At 36.4% G+C, this 16,722-nt stretch overlaps 1 protein-coding gene and 1 pseudogene across 7 annotated transcripts in view; one reads left to right on the top strand and one right to left on the bottom strand.

Annotated features, from left to right (window-relative positions):
- The window catches only part of ERBB4 (erb-b2 receptor tyrosine kinase 4), a 1,263,146-nt gene that overhangs the window by 503,749 nt on the left and 742,675 nt on the right, over positions 1-16,722 (bottom strand). The window lies entirely within an intron of this gene.
- Positions 3,524-16,722, top strand: part of LOC103348909 (very-long-chain 3-oxoacyl-CoA reductase pseudogene) — a 53,459-nt pseudogene continuing 40,260 nt past the window's right edge.

Genomic DNA, 16,722 nt, shown 5'->3' with positions numbered 1-16,722 from the left:
ACATGTTGGAGAACATGTTCTAAAATAATTTTTCTTTTTACTGAAACTGCGGGATATCTAAATTTATTTTTTATTGTTTTGTATTTCTCTTTTTTGGGGGATTATCTAAATTTAATCAATAATAGCTATTAACATAAGATAATGAAGACTTTAGATTGATGTGTACCCATTTATGGGTACTAGGTTTATGGCAGAACATCTGGAACTTGCAATTGGACTCAGAAGTTATTTTGATCCTGCTCTGCCTGAAAATCAACAGAACTGAAGATCAACAGTTGATCTTAAGTTGTTTCAGAAACTCAAATTCCAAAATAAATGACCACTTTCAAAACTACTGAGGCTGCAATATAGCTGACGACAAAATCTGGCACCCAACAAATTTGGTTTGAATAAAAATTGACAATATTGATTTTTTTCTGCTATAGGAACATTTTGTGAGATAGTTACACAAAGTAATTGAAAATATTAATCAGCCCCACAAATATTATTGATATAATTAGCAGTAATTTAATTCAGTTTCCACTTCCTTCACTCTGGTCTAGACCCTCATCATTTCATTTCAGTCTCTTAGTTCTTGAGTGCAGGTAATATCTTTAAACTTTAAAGCATATATTACTAGCAGATTCATCATTCCCAAAACACCACTTTCAACAGATTTCTCTGTGCTGAAGCTAATAGAAAAGCTCTTTAACTTCAGTAAAAGGACAGAAAATGAGAACTCTATTTAAACCTTTATTTTAATGACTCAGGATAAGCATTACATATTTTAATATAGAAGATGGTTGATTTTATGTTGAATCTATACTGATACTGGCTTTGAACTAAAAAAATACAACAGTACATAAAATCCTTGGCATTATTTTATTGGCGGGGGGGGGGGGGAGAGAATTAAGTAACTCAGCCTTCTTTAAGTAGTACATAGTATAACAATCAACTTCTTTTTTTTTTTTTTTTTTTTTTTTTTTTTGCAATTTCCATCACTGAGTGATCTATCTAATCTTCAGTGGGCAAAACATTTTTTCCCTTATGGTCTCCGTTTATTTAGTTTATCTAAATAAATGGGGAAAACATTTCACTCTTTCTCCTTTGGGCTCCTACTCTTTGTTACAAAAGAATAGGCATTTCTCAGCTCAGTGCTCTAGCTAAGGAAACTCAGTTTTATGACCCCTTCTCTTATTATATTACTGGTGACTAGAATTCAGGTATCTTCTCCTCAAAACAAAGCAAAAACAAAAATAAATAACAAAAAGACCATTACCATTTTTTAAAGATTTATTTATTTATTTGAAAGTCAGAGTTACACAGAGAGAGGAGAGGCAGAGAGAGAGGTATTCTATCTAATGGTTCACTCCCCAGCTGGCCGCAACTGCCAGAGCTGCACTGATCCGAAGCCAGGAGCTTCTTCCAGGTCTCCCACGTGGGTGCAGGGGCCCAAGGACTTGGCCCATCTCCTACTGCTTTCCCGGCCATAGCAGAGAGCTGGATCGGAAGAGGAGCAGCCAGGACTCGAACCAGTGCCCATATGGGATGCCAGCGCTTCAGGTCAGGGTGTTAACCCACTGTGCCACAGCGCCAGCCCCGATTATCTTTTTTTGAAAGAATTATTTTTATTTATTTGAAAGACAGAATTACAGAGAGAGGTAGAGCCAGAGAGAGAGAGAGGTCTTCCATTCAACTGGTCCACTCCCAAAATGATCGCAATGGTCAGAGTCGAGCTGATCTGAAGCCAGGAGCCAGGAGCTTCTTCCGGTCTCTCATGTGGGTGCAGGGGCTCAAGGACTAGGGCCATCTTCTACTGCTTTTGCAGGCCATTAGCAAAGAGCTGGATTGGATGAGAAGCAGCCAGACTTGAACCAGCACCCATATGGGATGCCAGTTTTGCAGGCTGGGCTTTAACCCACTATGCCACAGCTCCAGCCCCATTACAATTGTAATACTGTCTTAACCCCTAAATTTTTAAAGTGTTTGCTGCTGGACAAATATTATCGTCACTATGGTTTACTACTGGGTCTTTTACTGTCAATTGATACTTTCCTTGATTCTAATCTCTTTCTCTGTTTAAACGTGGTTAGAAAACATGATGTTAAGCAGACCAGTCCCTAGGACTCTACTCAGTATCTTAATGCTTATATTGTTCCAAACTGGAAATGTGGACTAGGTCCTTGAACAACTGTATGACAGAGACTAAATCATCCATATATCTTGCTCTTTCTTTACTCCCACAGTCCATCAGTTGGCTGATGGTTTCAAAGTGAGACATTTACTTTGCTGTCATCAGGAATCTCCATGCATTTTAGGTTAAAACCTTTATTCCAATCTGGAAACTTTGGTCATGATTCTAGAATATCTCTTAGGTTTACCTGTATGATTCATTTAAAATTACAATGTCTATGACTATTCATAATCTGCTGGTGATCTCTGGAAGACTCTGACCATTATATATTAGGCATACTCCTTAGTTCTTGATGGCCCAGATCCCATTTGAGGCAGTGGTGTTACATTTGTTCTTTAACTGACAGATATATCTTCATTTTTTTCATGTTTTTAAAAAAACTTTGTGTGTGTGTGTGTTTTTTTTTTTTTTTTTGCTGCTTCTGCCATGTCAATAACCAATTTTTGGCTCAGTATTGATTGCTCTGTGAGGAAGAAGCCAGAGACCTCTGAAGACATGAAACGAAACTTTACATTTCCTTCATACTAAGAATTTGGAAGGAGGATTCTACGATGACTGAATTGGAAAAGATATGCTGATTTTTGACAAGAGGAAAAAGTGGAAATTAAGTGGAGAAAGTGCATTTCCAAGGGAGAGTTGGAGAGAAAAGTTTTCAGTGGAAAATTTTTTTTTAACTTTTATTTAGGAAATATAAATTTCCGAAGTACAGTTTATGTATTACAACGGCTTCCCACCCCCATAACTTCCCTCCCACTCGCACCCAAATTATACAAAAAGAAAAGGAACACGCTGGAGCGGGGTAGAAAGAGCAGACACACAGCAGTGAGCAGGGACACCGCACATGACTCCCACAGCTGGGGCTGGAGAGGAGGCCACCTTCTGAGAGCTAGGCGAGGGCAGACTTAGCAGCCTGTGCTAATGGTGATACTGCATGAGGGAGATCTTTGCGGACCACACTTTTTCGGGGTCAGGGTATTCACCTATTCCAAGGAAAGAGAATGCCATTTTTTCTTCCTATCTACCAACAAGGGCAGCCAGCAACCAGTGGGGAGAAGGTGCCATCTTAACATCTATAGAGGCTGTGGTGGCTTTCCTGCACATAACTAGAAAATTTTACCAGAAGGAGAAATTCATCCACATCCCCAGTGATTTTAAGTCTGGCTGGGAGGGCTGCCAGGGGCTAGGCACCCTCTTAGGACTGTGAGGTGCCACCATCCTCTAACCTATCACAGGCTCCAGGGCTCAAACTCTCAAGGTGGAGTGCCCACAGGCAGCTGGCTCTGAAAAGAACTCTGATCTCTCTGTGGACAGGGCAGGCTAGAGGAGCAGAGAGGAACTCTTCTGCATCCCATGAGTGTAGAAGCTTTGTGTGCTGTGACTGTGGGAATTCTATTACTGCATGAGAGGGTGTGGGGTGCAGCTGGGTCTCTGGACGATGTTTGTGTACAGCAACAGAGGCTCAGAGCTCCCTATTGGCCTGAATGTTTCACTGTAGAGGGTTCTGCGCTCACACTGAGGACTGCACAGATATTTTGTGCGGTTCATGTGCCAGTGACGGTGATGGCTATAGACAGTGTGGGCTAACCTGACACATTGATCACCTTGGAAGAGAGGAAGTGAGGTTACAATTATACAAACTTGTGTTCATACCCTCCCTTCTGCTGAGAATACAGGAGATTTACCATGCCCTACTTGGGTGTCACCATAGATTCTCACCCTACACTTGAGCACTGACCAGAGCTCCCTTATCTCACTCAGAACACACCTCTGGGTATTCACTGAAGGAGGAGACACTCTGCTAAGCCACAGAAATATAGTTCAAAGAAAAAAACATCAGTGGAGAAAACCAACAAGTGTTTCTACACACACCTAAAAATAAATGCAGAAATACAGGAAACAAGAGCAAGGAAGACAATATGACTCCTCTAAATGAACATGACATTTCAATATTAGAATGTGAAGATGAAGAGAATAATGAAATGCCTGAATAACAATTTAAAAGAATTATCCTAAGATTACTAACAAGCAATGAGAACGAAATTCATGATTTAGAGAAATCCATGAATAACATGGATGTAAAATTTTCCCATGAGATAGAGATTTTGAAGAAAAATCAAAATAAAAAATATTAGAAATATTAGAAAGATTACCTTTAGAGGAACTTCAATTATACTCAGAACAGATTTCTCATCAGAAAATCTAAAGACTAGGAGAATGGAGATGCATAGCCCAATAATTAAAAGAAAAACAATGTTAACTCTGACTTTCAAATAAATAAATAAATAAATCTTAAAAAAGAATCTTTAAAAAATATGTGAATCCATTGAGACTGAACAACATGCTCCTTAATTAACAGTGGGTAATAGATGAAATCAAAAGGGAAATCAAAAAATTCCTGACAATGAAGAAAGATGATAACACAACATATCAAAACTTATAGGATACAACAAAAGTAGTGTTAGGAGAGAAGTTGATAGCAATTAGTGCCTATATATATATATATATATATATATATAAAAGGCTCCAATAAGAGACTATTGGAATTCATAAGAGAGTTTGGTAAACTGGCAGGATATAAAATTAACATACAAAAATCAATATTCTTTGTATACACAAACAATGTCATTGGGCTAGAGAGAACTTGAAAGATCAGTCTCATGCACAATAGCTCCAAAATTTTAAATATGTAGGAGTAAAATTAACCAGGAGGTGAAATATTTCCATGAATAAAATTACAAAACATTAAAGATAGAAATATAACAAGTTGAAGACAGCAAAAAATGTAAAAATCTTCCATGTTCGTGTTTTGGAAGAATTAATATCATCAAAATATCCATACTACCTAAAGAAATGTACAGATTCAATGTGATCCCAATCAAAATATCAACAACATTCTTCACATATCTAGAAAAAATTATGCTAAAATTCATTTGAAAACATAAGAGACCGTGAATAGTTGTAACAACCCTAAACAACAACTACTAAGCTGGTGGCATCAGATACTAGATTTCAAGACATACTACAGTGCAATTGTAATGAGAAGAGCCTGGTTCTGGCACAAAAGTAGACATGTAGACTAATGGAACAAAATAGAATCCCCAGAAATCAATCCATACATCTATAATCAAGGAATCTTTGACAAAAGAGCTAAAATCCTGGAGAAAGGACAGTATCACCAACTAATGGTGCTGGGAAAATTAGATCTCCATTTGCAGAAGTATGAAACAAGACCCCTGGCTGGCACCACGGCTCACAAGGCTAATCCTCTGCCTTGCGGTGCCGGCACACCGGGTTCTAGTCCCAGTTGGGGCACCGGATTCTGTCCCGGTTGCTCCTCTTCCAGGCCAGCTCTCTGCTGTGGCCCAGGAGTGCAGTGGAGGATGGCCCAAGTGCTTGGGCCCTGCACCCCATGGGAGACCAGGAGAAGCACCTGGCTCCTGGCTTCGGATCAGCACGGTGCGCTGGCCACAGCAGCCATTGGAGGGTGAACCAACGGCAAAAAGGAAGACCTTTCTCTCTGTCTCTCTCTCTCACTGTCCACTCTGCCTGTCAAAAAAAAAAAAAAAAAAAAAAAAAGAAAGAAAGAAAAACATTTAAAAACAAACAATACTAATTAAAATTCATGTTTCATAAGTATGGAATGAGCATATTTTTCTGTGCATGTAATACATTGTGTGTGCATATGTGTATATCTTCTAATTTATATACATTGGGGGTTTCTATTGAGCTTTTCTTTGTTACTTCAATTACTTTTTAATAGAATCAATGTGATTTGTAGATACAATTCAACATATAATGGTACTCCCTTCTCCCTCCCTCCCCCTCTCTCCATTACACCCTCTTTTCCTTCTTATTAGTTTCTTACTTTTTGATTCATAATAAGTCACCAGTTGAACCTTTACACAAAGGGAAAAATAGCCCTTTTCCACTAGTGGAACAATATCAGAATGTCTGTATTTTCCCATTGTGTATTTAGAAAGTAAATTACTAATATCAATGACAAAATATCAGTCTTAATCCAAGGTTTTACAAAAATAAAAATATATTCTCAGAGAGAAAACACAGAGATAATATCAAGATAGTTGTATTATATTTAAAATCAAGGATTTCATGGTTAGAAGTCTGATTCCTTGGTCAGGAAAAATAATCCTTGTGCTAATCCTAATATTACCCTTTCTGTATTTTGACTAAGTTTCATCTAAAGATTTTATAAAATTATAACACTCATAGAAAAATTAACAGACAATTAATACATGCTTCAATAAATCTTTTTTTTAACTTTTATTTAATGAATATAAATTTCCAAAGTACGACTTATGGATTACAATGGCTTCCCCCCATACCGTCCTTCCCACCCACAACCCTCCCCTTTCCCACTCCCTCTCCCCTTCCATTCACATCAAGATTCATTTTCGATTATCTTAATATACAGAAGATCAAAAGCCACATATTTAGTTGCCATCTCATTTGAGATACAAAGTTCTGTCTTTGCTCAGAAGTTCCCTCTGAACTCCTTCAAAATCACTATACTCTTGTCTTTCAACAGGCAACAATTGTAACATAGCGGGTAAAGCCACCACCTGCAAAGCCACATCCCATATAGATGCTGGTTCAACTCCTTGCTATTCTACTTCCTATCCAGCTCTCTGTTATGGCCTGAAAAAGCAGTAGAAGACGCCCCAAATTCTTGAGCCCATGCACCCACATGGGAGACCTAGAAGAAGCTCCTGGCTCCTGGCTTTGGATTGGCCCAGCTCTGGCTATTGTGGCCATGTGGGGACTGAACCAGCAGATGGAAGACCTCTGTCTTTCTCTCTCTTTCTATAACTCTGCCTCTCAAATAAAAAAATTAAAAAAAAAACACTTATCATTACTTTTAAAAGCATATATTAGTTACAATTGTTTATAAATAACTTATACAAAAGGAATCATAGCAATATGTATTTACATCTGTAATCTTTCACTCAACATTTTCTTTGTGAGATTTAAAACTATGCATGGATTTCAAAATGTTTTGAACCAAAATAAACTTATCTTTTAATTCCATTTCCATGACAATTTTGAAGTATCTTTCTATATGTTTTATAAAACTCTTCTCCCATTAAGTGACTTGTCTTGCTACTGTCAAAATGATTTCCTTTGTTGAAAAGGAGCTTTAATTTTAACAATTCAGATTTATCCATCATTTCCTTCATAGTGCGTTGCTGTGTGTGTGTGTGTGTGTGTGTATGTCTGTCTGTCTGTGTGTATCCTCAAGACAATGAAGGAATTTTCTGTTTTTTGTTTTTTGTTTTTTTTAATAGAAGTTCAATTTCCACTTCAAACAAACAGAGAATCAAATAAACTGTTATCATACTTAGAAGGAATGTTAGTTAATCTGACAGTTATTAACAAAAGTCTAATAGTAAATATTATGTTTAATGATAAAATGCTAAAATCTTGAGAACATCCCAATGATGCCCATTATTACCTCGTTCATTCAAAATTTTACTCAAGGTCCTAGCTAGGAAACGAGTAAAGAAAAAGAAATAAATGGTAGAAATATAGGAAAGAAAGAAGTAAAACTATGATTACAATGGGCAAATACATTTGTGGACACAGAAGATCCAAAATTCTTCTACGATTATTTCAAATTACTATGTAAATTTATAAAATCTCAAGATACAAAATCAAAATAGAAAAGCAAGTGTTATACTAGTTCTAAAATTATTAAAATATAATTTTAAATATATAATTTTTGGTACTGGCAGTACACAAATAATTACATACCTAGGAATAATTTAATGAGAGAAGGATATTTCAATTTTAATCTTGGTTTAAAAATTACTATGTGAATATCATTCCCAATTGTTAGTCTGGTGTCAGGAAGTCTTCATGGGTTACTCAATCCTCAAGTAATATCCTCTGATTTCTATTAGGTAATTACATTTTGAGCTGTATAGTATGGGAATTGAGTCACTTTTCTCAATCCTAGCCAGTCTTCTACTTTCTCCCTATCAGAAGGAAAGAAAGCAAACTTCTAGAGACATAAAGGAGACATTCTCTCAGCTTATCTTATTTCTTTCAGAATATTTACATTTGATATAAGTGTTACAACAAGATATGCTTCTCTTTTCATTGACATAATACTAGATGATTGCTGTTCAATGAGATGATAAAAAAGCAGAGGAACAATGAAAGAGTGACACTTGGTGTTTCATTATCAATAATTTAGATCTCAGATAAGTCAAAAATTTTTAAAGAAGATAAATGGGGATTTTAAAATGTAGAAAAACAGAGTTAAAAGATATGTTCATTTTGGTGCAAAATGAAATGCATGCATAGTTTTTTTCATAAATATATTTTTCATGAGTATTTGAAGTCCTCTCATGTTATATGTAATGTGATTTTATGGTTTACATTTCAATATTCAGAATTTTGAAACATATGTATCCAAAATATTCTGTTATATGTTTTCCAAGTATCATTTCTAGAAAAGTACTATATTTTAGCTCGCGTTTACACCTTTCTACCTTTGTGTGTTTTTATTAAATACTCTTTCTGTAATGGAAGGATAATGATAGGACATGTCAAATGATATTTTTAACATCCTTCCTTGGCAAAATTAAAAAAAAAAAGTGAAAATGATGATTCAGTCCATTCAAATAAAATAAAAAGCTAATAAATAAAACATGAAAGTCTAAGAAGTATTACATACATAACCCCTTTAACACATGTGTATATCATACATCCTATTCTTGAAAAAATCTTCAGCCTAATAACCCTCACAGCAGACCAGACTAGAACAGCTGCACTATAGACCATGTTGTATGGTATAGAAATTTATTAAAATAACTTGAAACTTGCTTTTTTCCTTTCTCCTCAAGTTTTTCTTTAGCATGGTTTCTGAATCATAATCAAAATATAAAAATAAAAAAGGAACAATAGGAATAACAGGAAAACCAACTTAGTATGAAAACAAATGGAAATTTTACAAGCCTTGGAATATTCTTGGAAATAAAATATTTTCAAATAAATTACTTCCCAATGTTAATACGATTATTCTACCTGAAACTGTTTCGTAAGTCTACCGCAAAGGTATACATGAGATTAAAGGTTAACATTTTACTCATGGTCACAAGCAACTCAAGAGACAACATGAGTATCTGAAAGGAGGTAACTTAGTCTCCCTGTGGGGAAAAGTATGCACGTAATACTCTTGGATTAATGTGTACTAGTAAGGATCCCACAATAATGCATTCCTTATTATCTGATGAGGAAAATAGTGAGCAGGATCTGAGTGGTTGCCAGTAGTACAGGGCAGGACAGATAAAGGTAAGCAGTTCTTTCTATAATTTGAAGACATGCATATGTGTTTTTTCAGTGTTAACACTCATGTATACTCATTTATAGACAAAACTACATTTACATTTACACACATAGAAAGGTTCTTCAAAAAGTTAATGGAAAAAAGCACATTCTGGAGGACTATGCATGGATTTACTTTGGGGGGACACTAAGATAAATTTATGCTTCAATTCCATTTTTCATGAACTTCTTGAAGTCCTCTCATAAGTACAGTTCTTAGGGAAATAAGACTCAGAGTGAGATGAGTGGAGGACGTGGGGGAAAGAAAAGGAGAAAGAGATAAAGCACAGCAATCTAGGCAGCGAAGGTGGCATGGGCAGTGAAGATGGGCTGGCTGATGCACACAGTGAGGAAAAGCACTTTGGCAGCTCAGGAGACCATGCAGCTTACTCTTCTCATTTAGTAACTAATTGCATATCCAAAGTTATCTGCTTTGATTCCACAGTGTTGTAAATATATGAAAGTATATTCAGTAAATCACCTCCGTTTGTTATATAATACAGAATTTATTAAATTAAAAAATAAATGTTTAAAGTACAGTAAAATAAAGTCCATATCATAACTTAGTTGAGACCATTTTGAGCTGGCTTACCAAAATAGCCTTAGAGTTATATAAGGAACACAACTCTGTAAGCTGAGAAATGAAGTTTAGCAACACCATCATTCATAAAAAGAAATTTTCCTTCTATCAGCAATAAAACTTGGCCAATACTGTCTTTTGCTATTACAGAAACCTAGTTAAAAGTGAATAAAATTTTGAGATACATGTTAGACATAGAACTACACTTTCCATTAAAATGCAGTACTCTGTATGTTTTCTCCATTCCAGGTAAGAAACATATTTCCTAATGCAACCTGTAAATACCCTACTTCATAGCCCTCCAAGATATACTGCTAAAATCCGCTATCTTTCAGAGTCATATGTGTCATATAACCTTTAAAAAGTACAAATATACCTGGTTCCAAATTTTTATAATCATTTTAGAAATACTGTAAAATGCATATTTTTATTTTATAAGCTTAGATGATAAAATTATTCAGGTAAATTTTATTTTTTTAAAGAACCATGCTGCTTGTTTCACTACAACTCTTCAAAGTAAGTTTTAGGATTCCTACAAATAATCATGACTTTCTAGTAGGACAGTCCCATGGTTTCATCGTGGATATAATTGAAGGAACAGTGGCTTTTCTACCTATTATTTGTTAAATTATTTATTTAGTGGAGGCTTAAGCTTGTGATTATAAAATAAATTGGAAGTATGCCATTGTAAAAATTAAGAGAAAAATAAGAAAAGCAAAAGAGGGTGGGAGAGAAGGAGGGAGGGAGGGTAGGGCAGGAAGTATCATTCTGGTCTTAAAATTGTATTTATGAAATACATTAAATTTGTTCCCTTTATATAAATTAAAAAGTAAAAAAAAAATTTGCCCCATTAAAAAAAAAAAAAAGAAATGATAATGGTCTCAGATGGGAAGCGAAAGCTGTAGGCAAGAATACTGCAAATGGCAAGTACAGTTAGTCAGTTATATACCCAAAAGTGATCATTTCTGACAGACTCACCTCAGTGTGCAAGGAGCAAAAATTGTTAGCAGTAATGGATAAGAAATGTAAAAAATTTCGATTAACTTCTTGCACACAAATTAGTAGTTCATTTCAAATTTATACTCATTCTGTCAATGGTAAAACAAATTTTAATGTAATCATCAAATTCCCTTTTCTAGTCGCTACAATTGTATCAAAACACAAATGGTGAATATTACTGTCATAATGAGTATCTGTCAATAATCAGTTTAATTCTGGAAGTCTATGTAAGCAATCCAATTACTATTCTAAGTTACGAAGGGGTCTAAAACAGCTCTTTGACAAATAATCAGGAAAGCATACCATGATTGTACAATGTTGGTCATGGTGAGAAAAAAGATATTGCCTGTACTCTTTGTAATTTGACTCATTTGTGCCTTTTAATTACCCCAATTATTTTTTAATAGTTCAACATTATTCTGATTAATTTCTCATGACTGGGTCTTCAAAAGATTGTTATAAACCTAGTTCTCTTAAATTGCTGCTTTCTTTGTCTTAGCAAGCATCAAGAAACTAATAAATCAAGTTTATTCATGTCAAATTTTAGATTAAAAACAGATTGCTCCTTTTATGTGATAACGAAGTTCAAACGGGATGAAGTCACCTCAATTATCATGGTTCTCGGGTTTTATTGTATACTACCCATCTAAGATAAATAATTATCTAGGCCTTCTAGCTTGCAAATGATTCACACATTTAAAAGTCTATAATTTTCTGCATTTCTGCCCCCTTGCTGGCACAATTAAAGCTTATTGACAATGAATATTGAAAACTTATTTTTCCATAGAAATAACATGATGTTATGGAGCCAATAGAGAGATAATTACACAAATTATAGAAATTTTGACAACATTTTATTTAAATATTTAAAAATAAGAATATTAATCCCTTTATTAACACTAGAATATTACAACACTAACATGGCATTATGGCCTATAACTAATTTGCACTAAAATACTTTGGGATAAAAATAAATAAATAATACTACTTCTTTTGAAGTAGAAGGAACCACAACTCCAAAACAAATAGGGAAAAATCAATGACAATATTGATGGAACACAAAACTAATTTGAATATTGCCAGTAACAATAATATGAAGATAAAACTACTACTAGCTGCAGATGAACAGTAAACTGTTTTTATAATTTTCCTCATGTAGGCCTAATATAAAATAAACAAAGAGTATTGCATGTTTGTGTGTGTATGTATTTGTACATATACCACATTTTTTCTGAAAACTGAGGGATAGCAGATATATACAACAAAAATACATAATTAAAAGGAAGTACCTTTAGAAGTGAATATACTAAATATATATAAAATAAACATTTTATAGCACTTAGATGTTCAGCTTTAAGCCATATAAGAATTAATTATATGTAAACTTTCTATGCACAGAGATGATTTTGTCTCATTGAGAATATAGAGGATCCATGTGACTGACTAGCTCATACTGCTATTTCACTAAGGCCTAATGAGATAGAGTATTGTGAGTTCTCAGAAAAACTCAAGTGGACAGAAAAAATTAAGTCACGTTATTTTTGAGAATTAAAGATAATTGTAAAAAAATTAAAGAAGCCTGTTACACTAGCTTAAGTGGTAACTGAGGCTTCAGGATGGGCACAGGAAAAGCAAAACAACTGAACAAACAAGTTAGTAGGTGGAATTATGGTGTGTGATCAGTAAGGAGCAGGAAAAAATAAACTAGGATACAGAAATTATCAAATGAAATAATAAATGTTTAAGTATGGTTGAAGCCAATATATGATTTCTTTAAATGTAAAGCAAACATAGATGCTATCATCAAATATAAAATATTTATTTTCTTATGTTTTTAACAGTTAAAATTACTTTAGTTGTAACTGAGTCAACATAAAATACAATTATCCTATACAACTGTAATTGAGTTTGTTGTTAGTGAATTATTCATAGACACTGACAGAGGCAGAGTCATCTCTTAAAAAGTGGTACTCAGGTCCTGGTAGCAGGACATGAGCATTCACTAAATTTAGAAGAGATCATTTTCAAGTGAGAACTCTGACCTTTTCCATGTTAACTTTTAATATGCCCCATATTTATTTCCTTAAGGGAAAAAATAACAATTTTACATTTATATCATCATCATTTTTTTTTTTATTTATTCGACAGGCAGAGTTATAGACAGTGAGAGAGAGAGACAGAGAGAAAGGTCTTCCTTCCCTTGGTTCACTCCCCAAATGGCCGCCACTGCTGGCACTGTGCCGATCTGAAGCCAGGAGCCAGGTGCTTCTTCCTAATCCCCCATGAGGGTGCACAGGCCCGAGCACTTCCTCCACTGCCCTCCCGGGCCACAGCAGAGAGCTGGATTGGAAGAGGAGCAACCAGGACTAGAACCCGGCGTCCATATGGGATGCTGGTGCCGCAGGCGGAGGATTAACCAAGTGAGCCACAGCTCCCGTCCCTATAATCATCATTTAAAGATGAAAATCACAGCTAATATTTTTAAAGCTGACTTAATATTGTCAGTCCATTTTCATCCATAGGAGATAAAATATCTTTATAACATATTTTTAATTCAGTTGATAATATTTATTTGATTTTTTCAAAATTTGCCTGTTTTATTTTATATGAAAGGTGAGGGGAGAGACGGAGCTAGAGAAAGAGAGCTACAGAGAGAGAACTAGAGAGAGTGACAGCAAGAGTAAGAATGAGAGTGACAGAGCGAGACAGAGACAGAGATGGATAGAGAGAGAGGGAGAGAGAGAAGAAAGTTATCTATTCTCTGGTTGGAAGAGAAGTCTTGATCCACTGGTTCACTTTCCAAATGCCAGCCGCAGCTAGAGGTGGCCCAGGCAGATTTGAATGCTCGGAACTCAATCTGAATATCCCTTATGGGATATTCAGGGACCCAACTTCCTGAGCCGTTACCTGCTGCCTCTCAGAGCCCAAATTAGCAGGAAGAGCTAATTAGGGGTAGAGCTGGGGCTCAAACCCAAGCATTCCTGGATGGATTTCCCAAATAGGGTCTTGACTGCTTCACCAAATATCCACCCTTTACCTGCTTCTTTATATATATATATGGCAATATCACCTTTTGGTGTCATAGATGAGAAAAAGTCATTTTCTGTGCCAGTGTTGTGGCTTAGTGGGTTAAAGCTGCTGCCTACAGTGCCAGTTTGATTATTGGCTGCTCCATTTCCAACTCAGCTCTCTGCTAATGCATCTGGGAAAGCAGGAGAAGATGGCTCAAGTAATTGGGCCCCTGCACCCAAGTGGAAAACCCGGCTCCTGGCTTCAGACTGGCTCATCCCTGGTCCTTGAGGCCATCTGGGAAGTGAACCAGTAGATGGAAGAACTGTGTGTGTGTGTGTGTCCCCCTCCCTCTCTGTAGCTCTTCTTTTCAAATAAAATAAAATCAATCTTAAAAAAAAGAAAAATAACTTTCCAGACATTTTTGTTCAAACACACCATTAATAGAAAATGTCCAGAAGCCAAAAGTAATTAGATTAATTCATCAAGAGAACGTTGCATCCTGGAAATTCTTGTATTTTCCATCACTGAATCTTGGCTTATTGCTTTCATGATACAAAAAAGTAAATGTATAGTACAGATACTTTGCTCAAAGAATTTGAAATAGAATGAGCTGCATAAAAATGTTGATATTTGATCATTTTACTTAGAAAAATCAATTTCATAAGATTTAACCTAAAAATTGCAAAGCAGGAGAAAGTTAATGCCATAAAAGAAAAGTGCATGAAGCAAAGAAGGAAGTGACATTGTAACGCAGTACACAAATCCACAAAGGTCTTACATTTGTAAGGTTCTGTATACTCACTGGAGAAATACAGAATCATTTCGCCTATGTTTGTAAAATCTCTTTATTGACACCCTGCTTCACTGAGAGGGTTCTGAGGTATGACCCAGAGGAAGACTGCATTAGAAGTACTGCTAGAAGTGTAGCCATTTGGCTTAGTGATTAAGATACTGTTAAGACATTCAGATCCCACATCTGGGTACCTGGATTCTTGTCTCTGCTCTTGCTCCCTATTCTGACTCCCAGTTCCAGCCTTCTGCTGGTGTAGACCTTGGGAGGCAGCAGGTAATGGCACAACTTATTGGGCTACTGTCACCCACAAGAAAGATCTGGATTGAATTCTTGGCTCATGGATTTGGCCTGGCCCACCCTGGCCATCGTTGACATTTGCGGAGTAAACCAGCAGATGGGAGCGCTCTCTCTCTCTTTCTCTCTCTGCAAATAATCTCCTTCCTCTAAAATAATATAAGAAAAGGAAGTTAGAGCAAAAGAGGAGAAGAAAGTGGAGGAAGGGAAGAGATGGGCGGAGACGGAAGAAGAGGGAGAACATAACAAACATAACAGCAGCACAGTGCAAGAACCCCGGCAGCATCTAGTTCTATTGATAGTGGCAAGGGGCCAAGACCATCAGCCCTGCTACCCGCTGACTCCTGATTTCCTCAACACCCAGGCATGAAATACATAGGAGGATAGAGATAGGTCTTTACTTTTCAGTATCATGCCTTTTTTGTTGTTGTTGTATGTTTGAACAAAGAAATTTGTTTTTTTAAATTATAAATTGGCAAATTTATAATTATATAAATTGATAAGGCACAAAGTGATGCTATGATTTATGAATACAATATAGCATAGCTAAAATCAAGCATGTTTGCATCTAATCACCTGAAATATTTAATATTGCTAATGTTCAGTACTCTATGCATCGAAGTAAAAAAAAAAACAAGCAAATCAATTCCCCCATAGATTTTGTTTCATTTGACCATTTCTTGATTCCTTTTTAAGTTCCCATGTATACTCTGGCCTAAGGCCCTCTTTTCTCACTTCTCTTCTAGGCTTCTGCTGCTGTCTCCTCTACCCTAGGCATCTGGCCCTGGGGAACAAGCAAGTCTTTTAAGTTTGCAAATGTTCTCCACGCACTCACCTCAGAGATTGATTTCTTGTTCCTGAGAGTCTCTTTGGCTATACCAAGGAACTCTTTTGATTGCAATAACAACTTTAGGTTGCTTTATGCCTGTACTTGCCCAGATGCTGGAGGTTCAGGTCTAGGAAGTCCCTGATCCCACTTCTGTAAAATGACATCAGGATTCAAAAAGCCCAGAATGCAGAAGGTGGCAGCAAAACCATCAATGAGATGGTTTGCAGGCTGCTGATAGTTCAGAGTGTTCCAAGTCATTCAGTAGAGCAGCAGCTGCTAAGCAGATCCCCAGCATCTCCCCAATCGTTCCTGTCCCAGTGTGGTCCAGGAGTAGTCTATTACAAGCATTCCTCTGTGCCAATTTCACCAACTGGCGGGAGACATGCATTAAGCTGAGCATCAAATTTGTGGTCTCAGTGAGCCAGTCTCAATGGTCCAGCTCACTAGGGCAAAGGACCACCAGGCTCAGTCCCTCTTGTCCTAGACAAGTACAGTTCCACAGACACTGGCAGCTGGGCCCCACCTGCCAGGGAACCTTGGCAGAAACCAAGAGCACCTCGATTTCCATCCTGAGGCATTGCTTGCCCCTGAGGACCATGGCAGAGAGCCGGAGTCCCTGAAATTCCCCAGGAGGAATTTATCCCCAGGAGGATCTCCAGCCACCACATCAACTAACGTTTAAAGCAAGCAATGTT

This window comes from Oryctolagus cuniculus, chromosome 3 (genome assembly GCF_964237555.1).
Source record: "Oryctolagus cuniculus chromosome 3, mOryCun1.1, whole genome shotgun sequence".
Taxonomy (NCBI): Eukaryota; Metazoa; Chordata; class Mammalia; order Lagomorpha; family Leporidae; genus Oryctolagus; species Oryctolagus cuniculus.
This window is presented reverse-complemented; position numbering and strand designations above follow the sequence as displayed.